Consider the following 19,356-nt stretch of genomic DNA (forward strand, 5'->3'; position numbering starts at 1 on the left):
GGTTCAGAGTAGTGGACTTCTAGATCCCTAAGCTGACCTGTTGTCTTGGTGGGCTTCTGGCTGGGGCCTGAAAACACTTGGGATGGTATCTAGGTGTGCTTCTCGCTGGAGCCCCTATGTAGCTATTGTCTGGGGGTGCCTTTGGCTGGGGGCTGTGCACCCCAGTTCCTGCTGTCCACACAGGCTTTGGCTAGGGTCTCCTCACACTTATCACTGGTATTGGGCAAGCCTCTGTTATTGCTTGTGTGCCTGTATAGCTCTTCTCCAGGCGGGTCCCTGGCTGTGGCCGACGGTATGGTGAGCCTCTAGCTGAAGCCCCTGTGCCCATGCAGCCCCTTTCTGGGTGGGCCTTTGGTGTGGGGGGTGTGCCCAAGCATCTGGGGTCTGAGTGGAGCCCTGGCTGGGATCCACCTGCACAGCCACACTGGTTGGGGCCATACAGCTGCTCCTGGGATCTGCAGGACCTCACGGATGGAATCACAGGTCTGTGGTGGGAGCCTGCGTGCCCATGCAGCTCTTTACAGTCTACTTTTTAAAAGTCTAGAAGCAGATTTAACTTTGCTTTTATATTAAATTAGCAAGACAGTTTGTGTATCTGTGCACAACATTTGTTTTAAAATTCCCTCTTGTGATTATGTAGCCTATGTTGATACAAATGAGATGTATTAACAAACACCAAAATCTTGCAGATACAGATATGGATACGTCTAAAAGGTTTTTGCTGTATTACAGTGGGACAAGACATAATGATCTATTAAAGGACATGTATCAATGTCCTAAAGAACAACAACTCTCTTCTAGCCTACCTTTTCTGTGTGTGCAAATGTAAGTTTTTACTCTTATTTTTAACTCCTGAGAATATTTTCAATTCTGAACATTAATGTCTTAAATCTTTAGCTGGAACAAATAATATTCATTTACTAAATAATGGTTGCTATTTACTTGTTCCTTATTTTTATTCCTCATCCTTGTTTTTATATAAAAATTGTAATAGATATTTCATATTTTGAAGAGTTTAGCATTTCTGTCAATTCACAATTCTGCTTGAAGGAAAGAAGCTCCTGAATTGGCCTCACCATTTTGAGGTAAACTTGTCAAAGTCATTGGAGCATTTGTGCAAGATTTTTTGCAAAGTGTGAGTATAGCAGTATGCCTACCTGTGTTGAAGTACTACTTCATTTTCAAACATTAATGATTTTGGGTGTGTGTAAGCTTCTGTTATATGCCATTGCAAAGCCATATTTTGGTAATATTTTCTACTTATTAAATATCACAAGACACAAGATAGACACCGGACCTTTCTATGCCATCTCCTTGAACAAATACTGTTCAAAAACAGCAACCACAGCCTATAGGCAACTTACATAAACTGTAAACAAGAAAAAATTTATTTAAGTTGCATTTTATACAACTTTAATGCATGGAAAAATCAGTGCTTCACTGTGAAAACAGCTCTAAAAATATGTTTTCAGCTACTGACTTAGTTGTTCTATATCAAAGGGGGAAAATAACCAAAGCAAGAGAGGAAATGATAAATTTCATAAACATAAGAGGAAGAATGAACACTTTTCCTTGTGAATTTTATCCAGACTGGTGTGTGTATGTCTAAGCTACGTATAGGGTATTTAAAGTATAGTTGTGGAAAAAAAAAAAAGTATAGTTGTGGAAACATTTCATTAGATGCTAAGCCAAGTGAAAACAGTGAACATCGGAAAGTACATGAAAAGCTGTGATTATTATCGTTCAGGTAACAGTGTAGTTACACACTTCTTGGGATCCTCAGCCATCGCATTTAATATCACAAACAGTGCTTCTTCTCCATATCATCCAGTTAAGAAAAATGCGTGTCCAACAGGAATTAGTACACAGAATTTTAAAACTCTCTCTTGAAAGTGAGTTCAATTGCAGGCAGGGCTTCACACATCCGAGTTAATTCGTAATGATTCCACTAAGTGCTGATGTGAAAGAAGGCTTTGGTGACCACTAGTGCTTTCTTTTTCCCCAGTGGCTCTCTACAAATCATCTCATATACCACAGCACAAGGCTAGAAGCTAAAACAATGAATACACCAGTAATTTCTTTTTGACAATGATTTGACACCAGGCTGATGGGGTAGCTAACTGTGTGACCTCTAGACTGTTAGCTCTGCTAAAAGAGGTTCACTTGAAACACTCAAGGGGTTATGGATTCCTGCTAATAGCAGCAATAGAATGGATGATAAAATTATGGCCGGGTAGAAATGCTTTCTCAATTAATTTCTCATCATGTTAAGGCCATTATCATTGGATGTCATCTAGCGAAATGGAGTGCGAGTCTCTTGTACCTCTGAAAGTTCCGGTTAGGGCAACGTACAAGAGTGTATAATAGCTATCCAGATGTGTGGAGCTGTTTACTTCCCCAGAAAGCTTCCGTACTTCTGGTCGACCTGCACTGACAACTGAATTTGAGTTAAGTTATATATGTGGGAGGGCTTAGAAATGTACAGGTCTGGGCAGAATGGGCAAACTACTTCAATGAGAAAAGTTTACAAAACTCAAATGCAAAAAAACAATTAATTTCTGGCCAAAGCAGCAATATATATATATATATATATATATATATATATATATATATATGATAACAAGTGTACATTCTCATGGGTTTAAGAGTGTGGCTATGTAGACTGCTGGATTCTGATGAGCAATGTAAACAGAGGAGGAATATCCTTTATCATTAGATCATCTTCACTTAGGGTAACTACTCTGTAGGTAGTGCTACTCAGGGCAATACCTTACTTCCATGATTATATGTTAAATCACTCTCTAAAAAAATCATGAGGACCGAAAGAGTTTCCTTAACTTTAGCTGGCAAATGAGAGATATTGCAAACAAACAAGTATGTCATGTTGTACATATACATGTATGGGGATATATTATATTATATTATATTATATTATATATAGTATACATCCTAAAAAGTGGAAAAGGAGGCTGATTAAAGAACTAGTTTAAGCATTTAGGTATACAATAATTTTTATCGAACTGGTAAATTTTTATAAAATTCAACAGAAACAAAACTTATTACAATCTAAATTATAAATTATTTCCCCTATTAGCCTGACTTTTTGTCACTATTCTTGTTACATAACAATGCAAGTATTTGAGTATTACCTAAAATTGTATTTGGTGGTGGGCATTAAGCATTCAAGCATTATACTGTATGCCCAATCAAGAAATGATTTAAATCACTCTTCATGTAGATCAGGTTTCATTTAAATTTCAAGCAATACTCATTCACAGAAGAAACTTTATTTTAAAAAAAGAGTAAGGAAAAAATAAAAATCTCAGAAATAATGTTTGAATTATGGAAAAATGGTACAAAAACTCTTGGCAGGTAATTTAATTTAGCTCTTCACGGCATGGCCTTGATCCAATGCAAGCCATATTTTGATTCTTCTCTTTCTTTTTATTGCACTATTCTACATGTTTAGCATTCTTTCACATCCCTGGAGAGATGATTATGAAATCTAATAACACTCCCTAGGAGACACTAATTATGATGCTAACTCTGTATTTTCATTTCTTACATTGGTATGCACACACACACACACACATCACACCACACAACTCTACTACTTGATATAAATATGGATGTCTGACTGCTTTGTGTATATGCATTTCACTCAATTTTAGTTGGTATTTTCATTGTAATAATTTTCTTTTCTGCTTCCATATTTTCAGTAAAAATCTTCTTAGTGCAAAAATGTTTGGCTCTGAAAGAGAACTTATAGAGAATTTAAACAAATCTCAGCACATCCACTAAACACCCATATCTCAAGAAAACAGAGTGACTTGGTTCATGTTATTTGAGCTTTCAGTAACAAAATGGGATTATGTAAGTAGGTATCCTTGATACATAGTTCCGTATTTGAATGCAGGTATTCATCTGGCCTTAATCCACTGATAATGATATGCAATATTATATTAATGTGTATATTCAATGAATTCATATGTATAGGAGTCAAAATTTTTTTTATATGTTTGTTTTTACATTAAGTAAAGTGCACCTTGTATTGTAAGTCCTCTCATTAAATAGCTAGTTAATTTTTAAAAATTTCTTACAGGAACAGCAGTAGCAATATAGACCTGACTCTGGAACAATAGAAGTTTAGATAATAGGGCTGTGTGTGTGTGTGTGTGTGTGTGTGTGTGTGTCTGTGTGTGTGTTAATATAAGACCTGTAAAATGAGGAGAGAATTACAGTGAAAAAATTATGATGAAACTTAGGACTGCATGCATTTGGATCCAATAGTATTATGTTCGAACCCTGTCTCTGTTACTTACTAATTATGAAACATTGAGCAAGCTACCGAAAGTCTCTGTATCTTGGCTAAATCATCTGTAAAACTGAAATAATGATTCCTAATGTGATAAATTCCATTATTCATCTAATTATCATCCTTTCCTCTCCAGTGTGGAGTAAAATATATTTCCCTCACCTTCTGACTCTGGGATGGTTTTATCATTTGTTGAGGCCTCTAATGCTTCAAGACTTCCTTCAGTAAGATAACTCAGATACAGCGGACCCTTGACTTATGAACTCGACCAGTTCCCAAGGGCTGGTTGTAACTCAAGCTGGTGGTAATTCAAGACCACTGAGATCTGGATGTTTACCTGGGTACATGCAATAGACAACAAGAGGCAGATGAATCTTCTACTAACCTTCTACTAACTCAGTAACCCAAGTGGTCATATGTCAGGCTGGTTGTAATTTAAGGGTCCACTATATATGGAACCAAAGAAAATGGCAAGGCCTTTGAATGTATGAAGTGGATGAGATGGAGTGGAGAGGTGGTTGAGAAAGTTCTGGAAATAAAACATTGGAGGTTATATAGACAAGGAAAAGGAGCCTGTACCTCAGGAAGATCTAATGAATATTAATTATTTCACTTGCAGTCACATGTTTGGGTTATCATTTTCTGTCCTCTTGTTACATTGTTTTGAATTAACTCACATCCCATGTCTTTCTCCTTTCCTTCTCAACTTAGTTTTTCCTTTTGCGTTTGTTGGAAAAACCCCCATCTTTTCTTTGATTGATTTTCTTGGTTTTCTTCCAGGAGGAATCAAATTTTATCTCCTGCTGTTATTGCCAATTATCTTATTACAGTTTCCTTTCAAACTTTTTCTAATATATTCTTTCTGAAACCACTTTCAATTATTTTGTTTTTTTTTCCTTATTCTATCTACTTTCTGGGTGAGCATGTTTAGTGAAGCACAGCTATGATATGTCATGGCAATTGTCATTTTCTTCCAGCTGCTCATTTCCAGGGAGTAATTAATATATTGTGCCTCTGACACATAAAGACTATTTTGGTTAAAGAAATCAATTAAAATTCTTTTATGTAAAAAGAAACCTTTAGATATTGTTACGTAGCCATTGTGGTCACATGTTAACAGGAAGAAGGGATCACATTTATATATGAATAATCAAACAAGATCTAGAACAGAAATGTTGCTCTCTGAATACAGACGCAAGATTTCTTTCACTTCATTTTAAATAAGACCTCAATGGTACACAAATGAATATTTTCCTTCTATTGGATTTCTAACTTCACCTATATATATATATATATATATATATTTATAAATAATGTACCTATAACGATATGTATTTATTCATAACATTTTAGAATTGGAAGTAGTAGGAAGAAAAAGTAAACAGTAAATAGATTGTTTAGCATCATAAAGAAAATGTATTGTCAAAATTCAATGCCAGTACCAAAATCTGCGACTTTAAGATTGTAAATTCGTGGTGATAAATACTGAAAAAGTCACAATAAAACGTATGCATGCATTTCCATCATATTCTGTATGTTATTTATGATGTTAGTTATTCACGACAACTTCTCGGGCCAAAGGGTGCTGGGACTAAGCATAACCTCTGGGTAAACGTGCAAGGTGTTGGCGTAGGCTCCTCCTCAGTGAGCGATTGCCCCAGTCGGGTGTGCCTCAGCAAGGTCTGCAGGGCTCAAGAGGAGCGAAGGCGCAGGGAGGTGGAGCGGCCCGTGGCTCACGCTGGCCTGCTGGAGCGGGAACAGCTCCTTGCCTCTTCTGCAGCCTTTCACGCTCTGAATCACCAACTGCCCTGACCTTTCAGCTTCCCCGTGGAGACCTCGAGACACCCCGCCCTTCCCTCACGTTGGAGCCTGTTATCTAGCCATCCATCCCCTCAGTTCTGCTTCTCTCGAGAAGCCTTGTACCATAGTTTAACATATTTTAATTTACTTCACCGTATTTTTCTGCCTGAGCCTGTTTCTCCTGTTGGGAAAGAAAGGGCAAATGATTATTTAGATGCCTCACAGCATCGTGACACCTGGGATATGCAGCCGTGTGAACCGGCATAGTGCATGCTCAGGAGAGTATCTTATCTCTACTGCTGCGATGTTTGTGAGACAGAACCCACCACAGACGTTCATGGAGCCAAAGTGAGTCATGATAGGCAGTCATCTAGGATAACAGAAACACTGCTCTGTGACCCCCTGTGTTATCTTGGTTAATGAGTGTGTAAGGAATCTGCTTCATGAGAAAGAAACAGAAAAAAGTTTCTGACAGGATATGTACCAATTTTAATCTATCACAATTTCAGCCCTAAAGCAGCTTTGTTTTAATACTATGTTCATACTAAATGCACTTTCCAACACTGTAAAAAGAAGGAAGAATGGAGGGATGTGCTTGAATATGTTAGCACTTTTGGTTTCTCTAACAACTTTGAAAAAAGAAGAATGACAGAAGTCGGTGATCCACCCCATTTTGTGGACAGCGTAATGAAAGCGTATCATTTTTAATGATTTTTCCTTTTGTATGCATGTCATTGTCACCTTAGTCCCTGAAGTTTTCAGGAGCAAGAAGACGGTGCTGGGTACGCTAGAAAGTTTTCTCGAAGAGCAAAGTGAAACTAAAGCGTGCTGGGGTCAGTTTGTCGATAGCTCACATAACAACTTTCACCAGTTTGAAGAATATAAGCAGGTCAAATGGGATCTAGAAATAAATACATGTTGAACAGTTCTATTTTGTCTTCCTCTTCTTGTCTTTGCTAACGGGGACACTTGTGAGGTTATGCCGTAATAGGAAAATTATATTTAAATTAGAGGCTCCAACGAGACAAAGAGAAAAAAGGAAAAAGATTACAAATGAGTGAGGTTGCAAAATAGGTTGAGTTTTCTCCTATTTGGATAAATCAGTTTAAAAATTCTTCAGTTACAAAATAATCCACAACTCCACACTGCACCTTAGAGTTGTGTATGTAGAGATATAGAAGTGAGGTGGGTGAAGAATGAAGCTAGGTCTACAAAGAAATAATCCCCAATTGCACAGCTGCAGCAGGCCTGATGTGTGGTGGATAATCAAGTTGAAGAGCTGAACACACAGGATTATTGATTTATGGAGTAGAGGGATTTTGATTTCTCTGACTTAGATTTCTTCATACATTATTGAAAAGGTCAAAGGTGTGCATTTTTACAACTATTGCATCAGCTTTTCAGTTCTCTGGGGATAAACGTAAAGTTTCCCATCCAGCTACTACTGGTCTCGTCTCTGGCATTTGTTGGAGGAGAAAATACATACGTGTAGAGAGCAGATGTTCTTGTACAAGGCCATGTTCCTTTATCAGGTCATTCAGCAATAATGAAACCAAATTCACATATTGCAGTGGGTCTTCGCTGAAGAAAAGTACTTGCTTAACCTGTAATTTCTTCACACTAAACTGCTGTGTAGTTTTTAAAAAAATATCACAACTGTTCAGGAATATTGAGGTTGGTAAACCATGAATAAAAACATTTCCCCTTCCTTCTGATTCAGGCTAGTCAACTTACACATGCTCATTATGTTTTAAGTCTACATCCTTTCTTTTTCTTTTTTTTCCCTCTAAATTTATTTTATTTAGAGAAGTGTTTGACATTGGTAGCTTCATTATTTCAAATCATGTGTATATATGAATTACATGTATATAATTTTAGATCCAGATGTTGGACATGAACTCTTTGATCCCCTCTTGGGCTTCTATTAATATTACTCTAATGAATAATTAATAACAGAATCTTATTAAAGAAAATATTCTTGGTTTCCTCAGAGATCTTATTTTTTCAGCATGTATAAAGTACTTCCATGTTAGCAAATGTATTTTAGGATAGAATATAAATTACCTCCACATTAGTAATTTGTGATTTGTTTAGAGATGAAAAGTAGATGACTCTTAATTTGTTGAGCATATATTTAAAGGAATGTTTAGATTTACTTTTACGTTAACTGGAATAGTTGCTACAACCCAGTCACCACCAGACAAGGCCAAATAGTGATTTTATGCTCTTAAAAAATTACAGGACCTTTGTTAACTGGATTTGCATCCTTCTTAATTTTTAATGTCTGTATAAGTTGATTTACATACAATTCTGAACAAAATTATGACTTAGGTATCAAATATGATCTCTTCATTACTAAGAACATATAGTTACTTATCTTCTAAACATTTATTTTGTCTCTTTGCTTTTTTGTTTCAGGAGGAAGTGGGGTATTAGAACAGCAAATAATAATCAAAATTTATGGGAAGCTGGAAATTATTAAAACAATCTTGGTTTATTGTCTTTGTCTTCACTTTTTAGGATTAGGGGATTGAAATATTTACTGGTTACTTCAAATTTTATACATGAGGATTAATATACAGTTGCTAAAACACATTTGCATTTTAATTCTCTAAGTGGATATTTGCTTGCTTGAACAAGTTATTTATCCTAAGGAAAGTTGCTGCAAAAATAAATTTTAAAAAAGCCAATAGAACAAATAAAACTGGCCTTAAGTTTTCTTATCCGTATAATGGGATATATCTGTATAATAATATTTAGAACTTAAAAATTTAAATAAGAATACTCTTTGCTGCACAATATTGGCTTTTGGGTTTCTTTTTCTATTGAATGGTAAAACGAAGAGCAAATGAGACACATTCACAAGAGTAGATGTCAAATATTTAGAAGCATAAATTCACAAGACAGTGTGAGATCTCAGGGCAAAAGTAGAACTAAATCCTGTCCTCAGTGTCCTTATACAACACCTGTGCCACAGTGCCAGCGCTATTTCTTATCCTGAGCCGGACCTCAAGGTTTCCTAGGCTTTTCTGACACTAATGGGTCATGAGGAAGCCCCACTGGGAGACTCTCTGTGTCTGGAAACCTGCCAGTGAGCCTGAAAGACCCCCTGGGAACCCAGTTGGGAAAGGCAGCATGGTAATGGTTCCACTTCTCCATTTTCCTGGGGCACTGGAAGTGTGACAAGCAGTCTCTTATGTCCCTTCTCACACAACCCTTCCCCTTCCCCTGCAGAAATCCCAGAGTCATTCTTCCCCTTGGTTCTTCCTTCTGTTCCTCACTCACTTGATCTAACATAAGGAATTAGTGCTCTTATGCCTCCTATTCCAGTTTTGGAATCCCATAACAACTGAACAGAAGAAAAGGTTTTCTCTTCAAATTCTTGTTCCTTGAATTTTTCTAGGTAACATATATGAAGTTCAGAAAATTGCAAACTTTGGCATTAATGGTGAAGTAGATGCTTAGGATTTCTACTCTAATTTTATTTAAAGAAAAATTCTTAATGGTACTTATTACTTTACAATAAAATAAAAATATATTTTCAAATGCCTCTTAATTTTCTTATTTGTATTTTTTCACTTATTGTCTGCAACCTAAAGTGTCTGGTTTTGTTTTGAGATGCTGTCTTGTTAAATATGAGTGCTCATGATTGAGGCAATGGATACCACCAAGAACTATGATTTCCAGGAAAGCCACGGCTGTATTAGTTGAACACAAATATTCAGTTCTGTTTCATCTTTGTGCAGACTGAACTTGTTCACAGTAAACTATCATAAAGCCACAGATCACTGTCAAATACTTTGAAATGAATGAAACGTATCAATCTGTCTAGTTCAACAAATAATTTTTTAAACATTGGTTTTAGAATGATTTGCCATTTTTAAAATTTCAAATGGACTTCATCAAATAGGAACATTTTATAAAACACTTTCACCAAGCATAAACATAATTATGTGTGTAGGACTGTCCAATTAATTTCAAAGTGTCACTAAAGTAGTCTTTTATCTTTTACGGGTAGTGTAATTCCTATAGGTTAAAGTTTAAAAGATATGCATAAAATACAACAATTAAAGATCTGATTTACAAATAATACTCTCATTTAAAAGATAACTGTAGAATGACAGATTCTCTCTGACTTATGTGAGTGATAGTTTAATCATTTTCCTCTTAGAAAGTAGCAGAATGAACCTTGTCAACTCACTGACCTTTGTAAGTTTTGGGATCACAGAAAATTAAAAGTACGAAAGTAGAAATTCATTGTTTTGATCCCTTCCTTTCTATCCCTCTGTTTTCTGTCAGGAAATAGATAACAATAGCACACAACTTCAGAGTATATCACAACTCTTCTACTCTTCATCAAAATGTAAAATCAGAATTATCGCTGCTTAAAAACCTAATGGTTGAAAAGAAAAATGCTTCTACCAAAATCAGATTTTCCTGAAAACACACTGAATGCAGATCACTAGAGCCAAATACACTAAGCTAATATTCACAAACACTGAATGATTTAATTGACTCGGCTTAAAAACAACTAATTAATAGAAGATCAGAAAATACAATCAACTAGGAGTCAAACATCTGTATTCATACTTCAAAAGTTTCAACTAAAAGTATGTTTAACAGTTTTCATGGCACTTTGTACCTAAGGGCTCTTTGAGCCTTTGTCCACATTTAACTTAATTTCTGCATAGGGAAAATTATTATTAATCTTTACTTTCTTGTGCCTTTTCTAATAGAATACTTCAGGCTTTTCTTTATGGAGAAAACTTCAATGTTAATCCTCATGGCAAGGCCTTGAGACTAGAAAAACGCAAATTAAGAGCCAAACTTATTTATAAAGTGGTTTATGCAATCTACATTTAGTTTATTAAGCAATGAGTCACAGATACTGGTTTACTTTATACACATTGTTAAGCACATTTTACATCTCTTTATTTTTATGCAATCACTATATAATTATAAAATTATTATGTTATAAAACTATTATATCAATAAAAAGTAGCACAAGAAATTTTAGGATGAGTCATATGAATTTGTCCTCTGATGAAGAAAAATGATTGAATAACTACAGTTTTTGTATGTTATTTAAGATAATACAAATATTTTGCCAATTATACACTGCTTTCTATCTTATAAAATTTTTTTGAGTAGGCATTTTCTCATTTAATAAAGATATAATTTATGAACTTAGTATCTACAGATAAACTTTGAATCAATGCAAAATAGTCTCCCTACATTAAACCTATGATACATGCACACACACACACACACACATGCACACAAAACTGTGCTCGGAACAGTTATCAGCTTATTCTTCAAATGTGAATTTGTTTCAGTGTCATTGATACATTGGAGAATAATGTAAGCATAATGCGAATTCCCCACCTCCCCTGGCGAACACAGAATTCTTTGTCCAGGGACCAAAGCTACACAGCACGCGTAGACCACACACAGACATATCCCGAAGCTTCTGTCCGCCACACTGGATGTTACAATTTTCCTTTCAACCTTGCATAAATCTTCCTTTGCCACCACTTCACAGTGACATACAAACCAAATCACTGCATCCCTTCCAACAGCTACCAAAGCAAACTTCAAGTGTGTTTCATAATACAATGCCATATTTGTCATGGCTTATGTGTGTTGCTCAGACACTTAAGTATAAAATTGTGCTACAGTTTTTATGATTTTATGTCTCACCTTTTGTTTCTCTATGTTTTACTGATGACATTTTTTAGAGTTGTGTCCTCACCCATTTCCCCCATAAAGCCTGCTATTTTTATTGTTTGTTTGTTTTTTTTTCTAAGAGAGAGTTTGAGGGAAATGTACATCCTGTGAAACAGAACTAGCTGTATTCTATTTATGACTCAGGAGGATAGAGAAGGACTTGTTGAGTTTCACTTACCTGTCAAGCAGAGTTTTAAAATCAGATATTTTAATTTCAAAACAGAGTTATTTTTGCCTACTGTACCTTGGTGGTATTTTTATCAAAGGAGGAACAGAGCTAATAAGTGTCATTGACTCCACTTATTGTCTTTTGTAAAATGGTATTCATAGCCCCCTCTAATGTTTTCTTAATATCATCCATGAGTTAGACTTTCTTTCTTGTTTAAATTTAGAAGTATATATTTATTTTCAGAACCAAGACTGGTACAAATATAATATTGTTGAATATTATTTTACTGTGGTTTGGAGAACATCCTCAAGTGTCCACTTGAATTATATTAGCAATGTATTTGGTTTGCTTGTTTTTAATATAGACCATCACTGGTTTTAGAAATCAGATAGCACAGGTTGAGAAGATGGCAGAGATAGCAGTCTAACTCCGTTTCCGGACCTTTGGCTGTATGAATCCTGCATCGCCCTTCCTCCTTGCCTACCTCGGACGATCCTGTGAGAAAGGTGAGGAGCTCCCTCCCTTGGCACAACTTGGGAGTTCAAACTGTTTTTGGTGGGGACGCAGGAAACTTCATTCCAACACAAAACCGTAAGGTGACCTTGAAGAAAGCAGATCAGCTCCTGACTTCTTAAAGTGCTCTCTGGCCTTCCGTGACCCTTGCCCTGGTTTCCTCAGAGAGCCTCATGGGAAGAGTAATAGCCTCAAACATTCCTGGAGGTCTCCTGCCTCCATCAGTTTCAACACCCCGGACTCCTGGGAATGGGTCCCAGCCTCACCTCTGAAGGGTGAGGAGGCCAACATGAAACCTTCCTAGCTATTCTTTTTCCATCTCTTTGGAAGGTTTCTCAGAACTAATTCACCACTAGATACTTAAGTATGACTTCAGTGTCACACACTGTTTTGTTTTAATGGAAGAAAGTAGATTTTGATTAAAAGTGGAAAAAGATAAATGGAAGAAAATGATTTATTGTGAAAGCCACACCCTATGCTAACTCATATATTAATATTTTAATTTTAGAAAATAAGTCAACTTGCCTTGTTTTACAGCTCCCATAAATATAAGGAAACATATCTTTAATTGGTTTGTGTGTACTAAAGATATCCATAGAGAAAAATTCTGATACCTCACACCCACGATGAATTTATAGATACATTTCACCGACCTCAACTAGAGGATAGATCCCTGTGTGATCACTCGAGGATAAATAGCCACAGAGTTCTTCTCCAAGGAGCAAGACAAGACCTGGTACACACATGAAACTTACACATCTAGACTTATGGAAAAAATTATAATTTACAGAGGACATTTGGATATCAGAAAGAGTAAATGGAGAGAAGTAACTTAAGTCTTTTAGGAACTTAGGGTGGTCTAATTCCATATAGATGATTCACTTAGAAACAAGGAGTGCTTTACATCCACAGGTTGACTTGCAGTTTGGGCGAGATGATTGTGCACTCATGGTAATTATAAAACCAGTGAGGCACATGCCAGGTTGTGGGCAAGAAATTGCTATCAACTTACACTGAACAAGGAGGTTTGTACCTGCAGAATAATAAATAACGACCTAGGCATTTTCCAGAGATCAAAGTATTTTCATAGCTTCTCTGTGAACTCCAAAGGTAAGCTGAGGTTAAGTATGGATATACCTAGGGTGAAGAGGGAGGGTAAGCAAAAAGATTTAAAAAGTGTCACATATGTGTATAAAACACTCACAATGTAAACTTTACAGGTCATAAACATGAGCTCAAATTAATTATAACAATGGGAATGAAAATCGGGAGCAAGGATTTAGAGAAGGAGGAGGAGGTGAGTGGGAAGTGGAAGGGGATTAAAAATTAATCAAACCCGTGTATACACATCACCTAGTCCCTAAGATGAATGCAACTTCATGAACTGCATACATGTACTTATAAAGCAAGAAGGCTATGCCTTGGTAGCTCTGAGGCTGCCCGAGATTCAGGTACTGTATATGAAAATGATTTTGAACCCTCTCAATAGTTTACAACATTGCTTTTATTCCAAGTAAACCTTTGTTTTAGGAAAACAGAGTCCTGTATCCACAAGGTTGATATATGTGAGAAAACCTCTTTAAGCCTCAATGTATTCTTAACATTTAAAATAAAACAGAATGAATACATGCACCTGTCAGCATTTGAGGTCATCTTAATGTGAACTGCCTCCAACACAAATCAAATAGTACAAATCACCCCTCAAAGTTTTCATCCAAGGTTGCCTTTTTTGAAACTGAATTCTTTTCCAGTTGATGAATATTTCTCACAATAATAATTTGTTTTTACTTTGTTTCATTTCACAGTAAACTACTTGGAAAGAGTGGTGCTCTAACTTTTGACAGATATTTGGACCAGACATGAGCTTCAGTTGGGGGCTGGGAAGCCAAAAATGAGTATGTGAGAAATGATCATTTTTCATTTTTCACTTGTTTAATCAAAATAATGCCTTCTTTATTTTACAAAAGGGGAAAATCATGGATGTGCCTCTCTTTTTATTTTTAAATTCAGAGTTAGTCTTTAAGACTAGAATAAAAAGATGTTTTATGTCTTGGTTTTCCTTAAAAGTAAATCTAACTCATTCCTTGGAATAAAGAGATACTTGATAGAAAGGCTATGGACTCGATTACATTTTCATGGTATTTCCGCATGGTTGTCTCTTACTCACCCCTGTTTGGAAACATTATGAAATAAGTTGAAGAGGATTGAAAACATTACTGGATACTTTAAATGGAAAATAAGATGCTGTCTAATGTCCCCTTCCTATTCTTTGTTGTCTCTGCATCTTTCATTATCCCTGAGCTGTACCACTTTATAAAATGAGACGAATGATATCAATGCAAGTTATACTTGTCCCTAGACATGCAAATTAATTTTGTCTCGTCAAGTACAATTGATTTTCTTTCTTCCATGTAGAAGACGTATGCTTTGCAACCACCAAATGAATTCATTCCAGTAGTCTTAATTGCCTGTGTATGTGTCTGGTCATCTGAGTGCTCCTCTGAACTGTTCTAACATCATGCTAGTGTGGTCATTAATTATATGTTAGACTCTGGCTTATGTTCATTTTCTATTTATATAAGAGTTCTGAGTTTTTACCTTTTTAATAATATTGTTTAGCATGTTGTATTAGGAGAAAGAGTGGGCCTGGTTCTTCTTCAGTAGCTCTCAGCTCAGCAACACCATGAATTATTTCATTACTCTACACATTCAGGGACATGTGACCATCTTCAGCTTTGTCCTTCCATTTCCTTCTTCTCTGCCTACAAATATATTTCTCTTCCCTTAACAAGAGCTCCTATTCAGATGCTTCAGCTCTGAATGGATGCTCTCTCCACTTTGCTGGCACACATTGATGTCATGACATTCTACTTTAAAAAGATCTTTCAATGAGCAATATTTCAGATAGACATTTTCAATCAATTTTCATGCCCCAGATATCTACTTTATAAATATCTTTTCAGATATTTATATATTATATATTATTCCAACACTACTCTAACTTAAATGTGGAAAAAAATCTAGAGTTGGTCAATTCTGGACAATGACTTGCTTATCCATTACTTCATGGAGATCATGGAGCATCAGAACAAAACCCAGGTGGCTGAATGTACTTATCATCACTGTGGACTACACAGAAATAACCTTTATTTGATTACTTTGACAGAAGCCAGCCTAACAACACACAGAAAGCAGAGAATTGCTGTCTTCATTCTGCTGGGCTCTGAGGACTAACTGAACGCATTATCTCCTAAGAAGTACACAGAAGGCCCCAATTACCCCATTGCTTAAAATTTCCACGGAACTTTACTGTGGGTCTTTCTAAAATGGGAAAATTTTTTTTAAGGGATTGAGTAATTTTCTTTCTAAAATAACCCCACGTTTTAATTACTCAGAATATTATAACTAATTATCGCTAGATCTCTGCTGCTAATGGGTCAGAATCTTCAGCTAGAGAATAGATCAGAATTTCCAAGTTTATATTTTTGATCTCATATGGAAGAGAAGAAGCAAGAAAGAGTGGGTACTTATTTATTGTTAGTAATTAGTAAATTATTACATAATCTTGTTTAGTTTTGGTCAAAATTTTATGGAAAACAATGCGGCTGTCTGCACTTTGTCTTCAATACCTATGAAATTCCTGGAATGTTGGTTTTTTTAAAAAAATGACATTTTACAAATATTTTTTCTTATTGCCCTTTAGTTATGAAATTGGATATTGGACATTGATGATCCCCTGTATTTGCTGAACTAACAGGACTACTCACCAGCTAAATGTGGCCATTACATTAATGTGAAAATAAATTGTACTCTTTATGTCTTTCCATAAATAATGTCTATCAAAGGATGAATGGATTAAAAAATGTGGTATTTATACACAATGAAATAACACTCTGCCATAAAGAAGGATAAGCTTGAGTCGCTTGTGGGAAAATGGAGGCACCTTGAGAGCATAACGTTAAGTGAAATTAGACACACAAGCTTTAATATCAGATATTTCTTCTTATTTCAGAAACCCAAAACACAATGAAAGCCAAAGTGAAAGACAGATAATGGGAAAAAGAGAAATAGATTTTTTGCAAAAGAGAAGGGGTCCAAGAGGTGGAGGGAAAGGGGAGGGTATGAAAATAAGAATTCAAGTGTGTGATGCTCAGGGACTATGAAAGCACATGAAAAGAGGTCATGAAAAACGAATTAAGGAGCATTGTGTACAAGTAGCAACTCCCCGTGAAGAATGCAATCATAATGCACTGCAGACTTGTACTAATTAGAAAGTAAAAACTGAAAAAAAATTTCATTACTCTACTTTTGGGGATTTTGCCTGTGGGGAATAATTGTTCTGGGCTTCTGCGATCGGACAGCATAGTGGATGACCATGTAACTATGGAGACCAGCCCGGGAGTGAAATAATCCATCTGAGATTCAGAAGTGTGGGCTCTGGCTCAGCTGCAGCTCTTTCCGTCTAAGACCTTAAAGGACCCTGGGCCTCCTCATTCCTAAATAGTTCAGAAAGTGGACAATAATTATGATAATTATGAAACCAATTTGACCTCATGACCTCACCATTGAAATGGAACAGCACCAATAATTCATTGCCTATATCCAAGTGGAAAACTTCTTTTATACCAATTTTATGAAAAATTGTGAGTCAAAATTCTAGAAAAGGGTCAAAAAAATGAAGAAAATATTTCCTTGTGTTTATTTTGGTAGTTGGGGCTGGAGAGAGATCTGATTTCATTAGCCATATTTCTCATATCAAGGTGCATTATTTTCATTGCTTTAGACAAAGACTGTCTTGAGAGCTGAACATATAATCTTGTTTCCTTCATAATCATTCCCAGTAGCCACTCCCTTCCCATCTCATAGGCAGAAATTCCCATATAAATACCGTATGTTTGTTTTGGTTCATGAGCTTGAAAAGTGTATAACATTTGTTTCAATATGTAATTAACACAAGTAGTATAGTATCATTCTATTTGTAGCTATGTATGATTATTCCATATAAATGCATGTCTTTTGGATCTATATGTTGTTTTGTGTATTTTGGGGCCCTATAATTTGGCTATGGTTTGGGCTGCAGCCACCATATAATGTGTGTCTGCTCCTCCAGAAATGGGTACCTGGATACTTTTCATTTCTCTGTTTCCATGAACATCACTGTAATGAACGCCCTCAGATTTGTCCCTTACAAATGGGCACAGTAATTTCTTTGAGATAGAAAGTCAGAAAAGAGTTGGTGCCTAGGATGCGTCCCTTTGCTTTGTCTACTCCAGTCTCATTAATTGGATGTGAAGATTCTTAAGTTTGTGTTTCCATCAATGCTTGATATCATCTAGCTTGCTAATGATAGACAGCCTGATAGGTTTAAATGGATGTATTCTTATTTTATTTGGCATTTCTCTGACTATTAACACACTTTAGTATTTCTTTATATGTTGCTTTGCTTTTTGAACTGCATGTCTGAAGATTTAGCTTGTTGATTTGGAGTTGTAATGTACCTTTTCCACATGTAACCCCTTGTTGGTTTGGACATTGCAAATGTCTTCTCCCAATAAAACATTGTCTTTTATTATTTATTTATTTATGTATTTATGTATTTATTTATTTATTTATTTATTGGTACCAGGGTTGGAACTTGGGTCCTTGTGCTTGCGCAGCAGGTGGTGAAACCACTGAGCCAAATCCCCGGCTCCCAATATAACATTGTCTTTTAAAGGCTTCCAGGTCACTCTCTTTATTCCACAAATCCATCTAGTAATGCGTGAGGGCTACACTATTGAAAGCAACTGGGATAACTTGTACATGAACATGGTGAAGAGGAAAAGAAAATCCAAGAAACATGCTGACCACCTCTTAATGGGCCAGAGTTATTACCCCACGTCACTAGGCTGAAGCAGCCCAGCTGAGAGCCTTGGACCAAAAGGACTGTGACCCTAAACCTTTAATTTTGGGATGCAGTTAATTTCATCAAATTGTTTCTTAGTGTTTTTGAAGTTCTTTTATACTCCTGATTTGAAAAATATTCTCCTACACTTTTGTATATCTGCTTTATATTTTTATCTGTACAATTTAAACATGAAATCTATGTAGAATGTGTTTCTCTAGTGAATGGGTTTGCATTTGCACAGTGATCCATTAAACAGTGTCCCCTTCCCTTCAATTGATGTTGTTCCCTTTAGTATATGTGATGTTTCCATAAAGGCACCGAAGTGGGTTTCTTATTTGCTCTGAAATTTTTGCTTTCTTCTCTTGATATTCAGTCTTTGCCTTCCAGGACCTGATAAGGCATGCTACAAATTTGTTTCCAAAAATACATGTAGTTTGCTAACAAAATTCAGATCATACGAAGACTTGAATAAAAACCCCTCTGAGTAATTGTGCATTACAAATTGGACAAATTGGAGGCTCTGACTGTATCTTAATACTTCATAAACTTTCTATTTTTCATCAAAACTTAAAACTATTGTCAAAGGATGCCTTGTTCACCCTCGGCAACTTTTCAGCTTTGCCTCCATTAGACGGGAACTCCTCGAACGGCTTCAGTTCGGAGTTGTTTTCAGTCACCTGTAAAGAAAGTGCACACATTGAATTATTAATAAATTGGACCTGTTAATAAATTAATAAATGTTATTAATAAAGCACACCATTAAATAGAACAGAAGAAACCGGAAATGAATCAGTCATACTTCCCTGGCTCTTGTTCCTCCAAAACAGTGGCCAAGATCATCTCAGAGTCAGAGAGGACATGTCCAGGGGAGTGGATCAGCTTACTCTGCTTTCTTTCTGGGCTCTGCTCCCCTTTCCAGCACAGCATCCATTGCAGCAGGACAGG

Source organism: Heterocephalus glaber, unplaced genomic scaffold (assembly GCF_053883595.1).
Source record: "Heterocephalus glaber isolate CG9 unplaced genomic scaffold, H.glaber_assembly_v1.0 deba00001778, whole genome shotgun sequence".
Lineage (NCBI taxonomy): Eukaryota > Metazoa > Chordata > Mammalia > Rodentia > Bathyergidae > Heterocephalus > Heterocephalus glaber.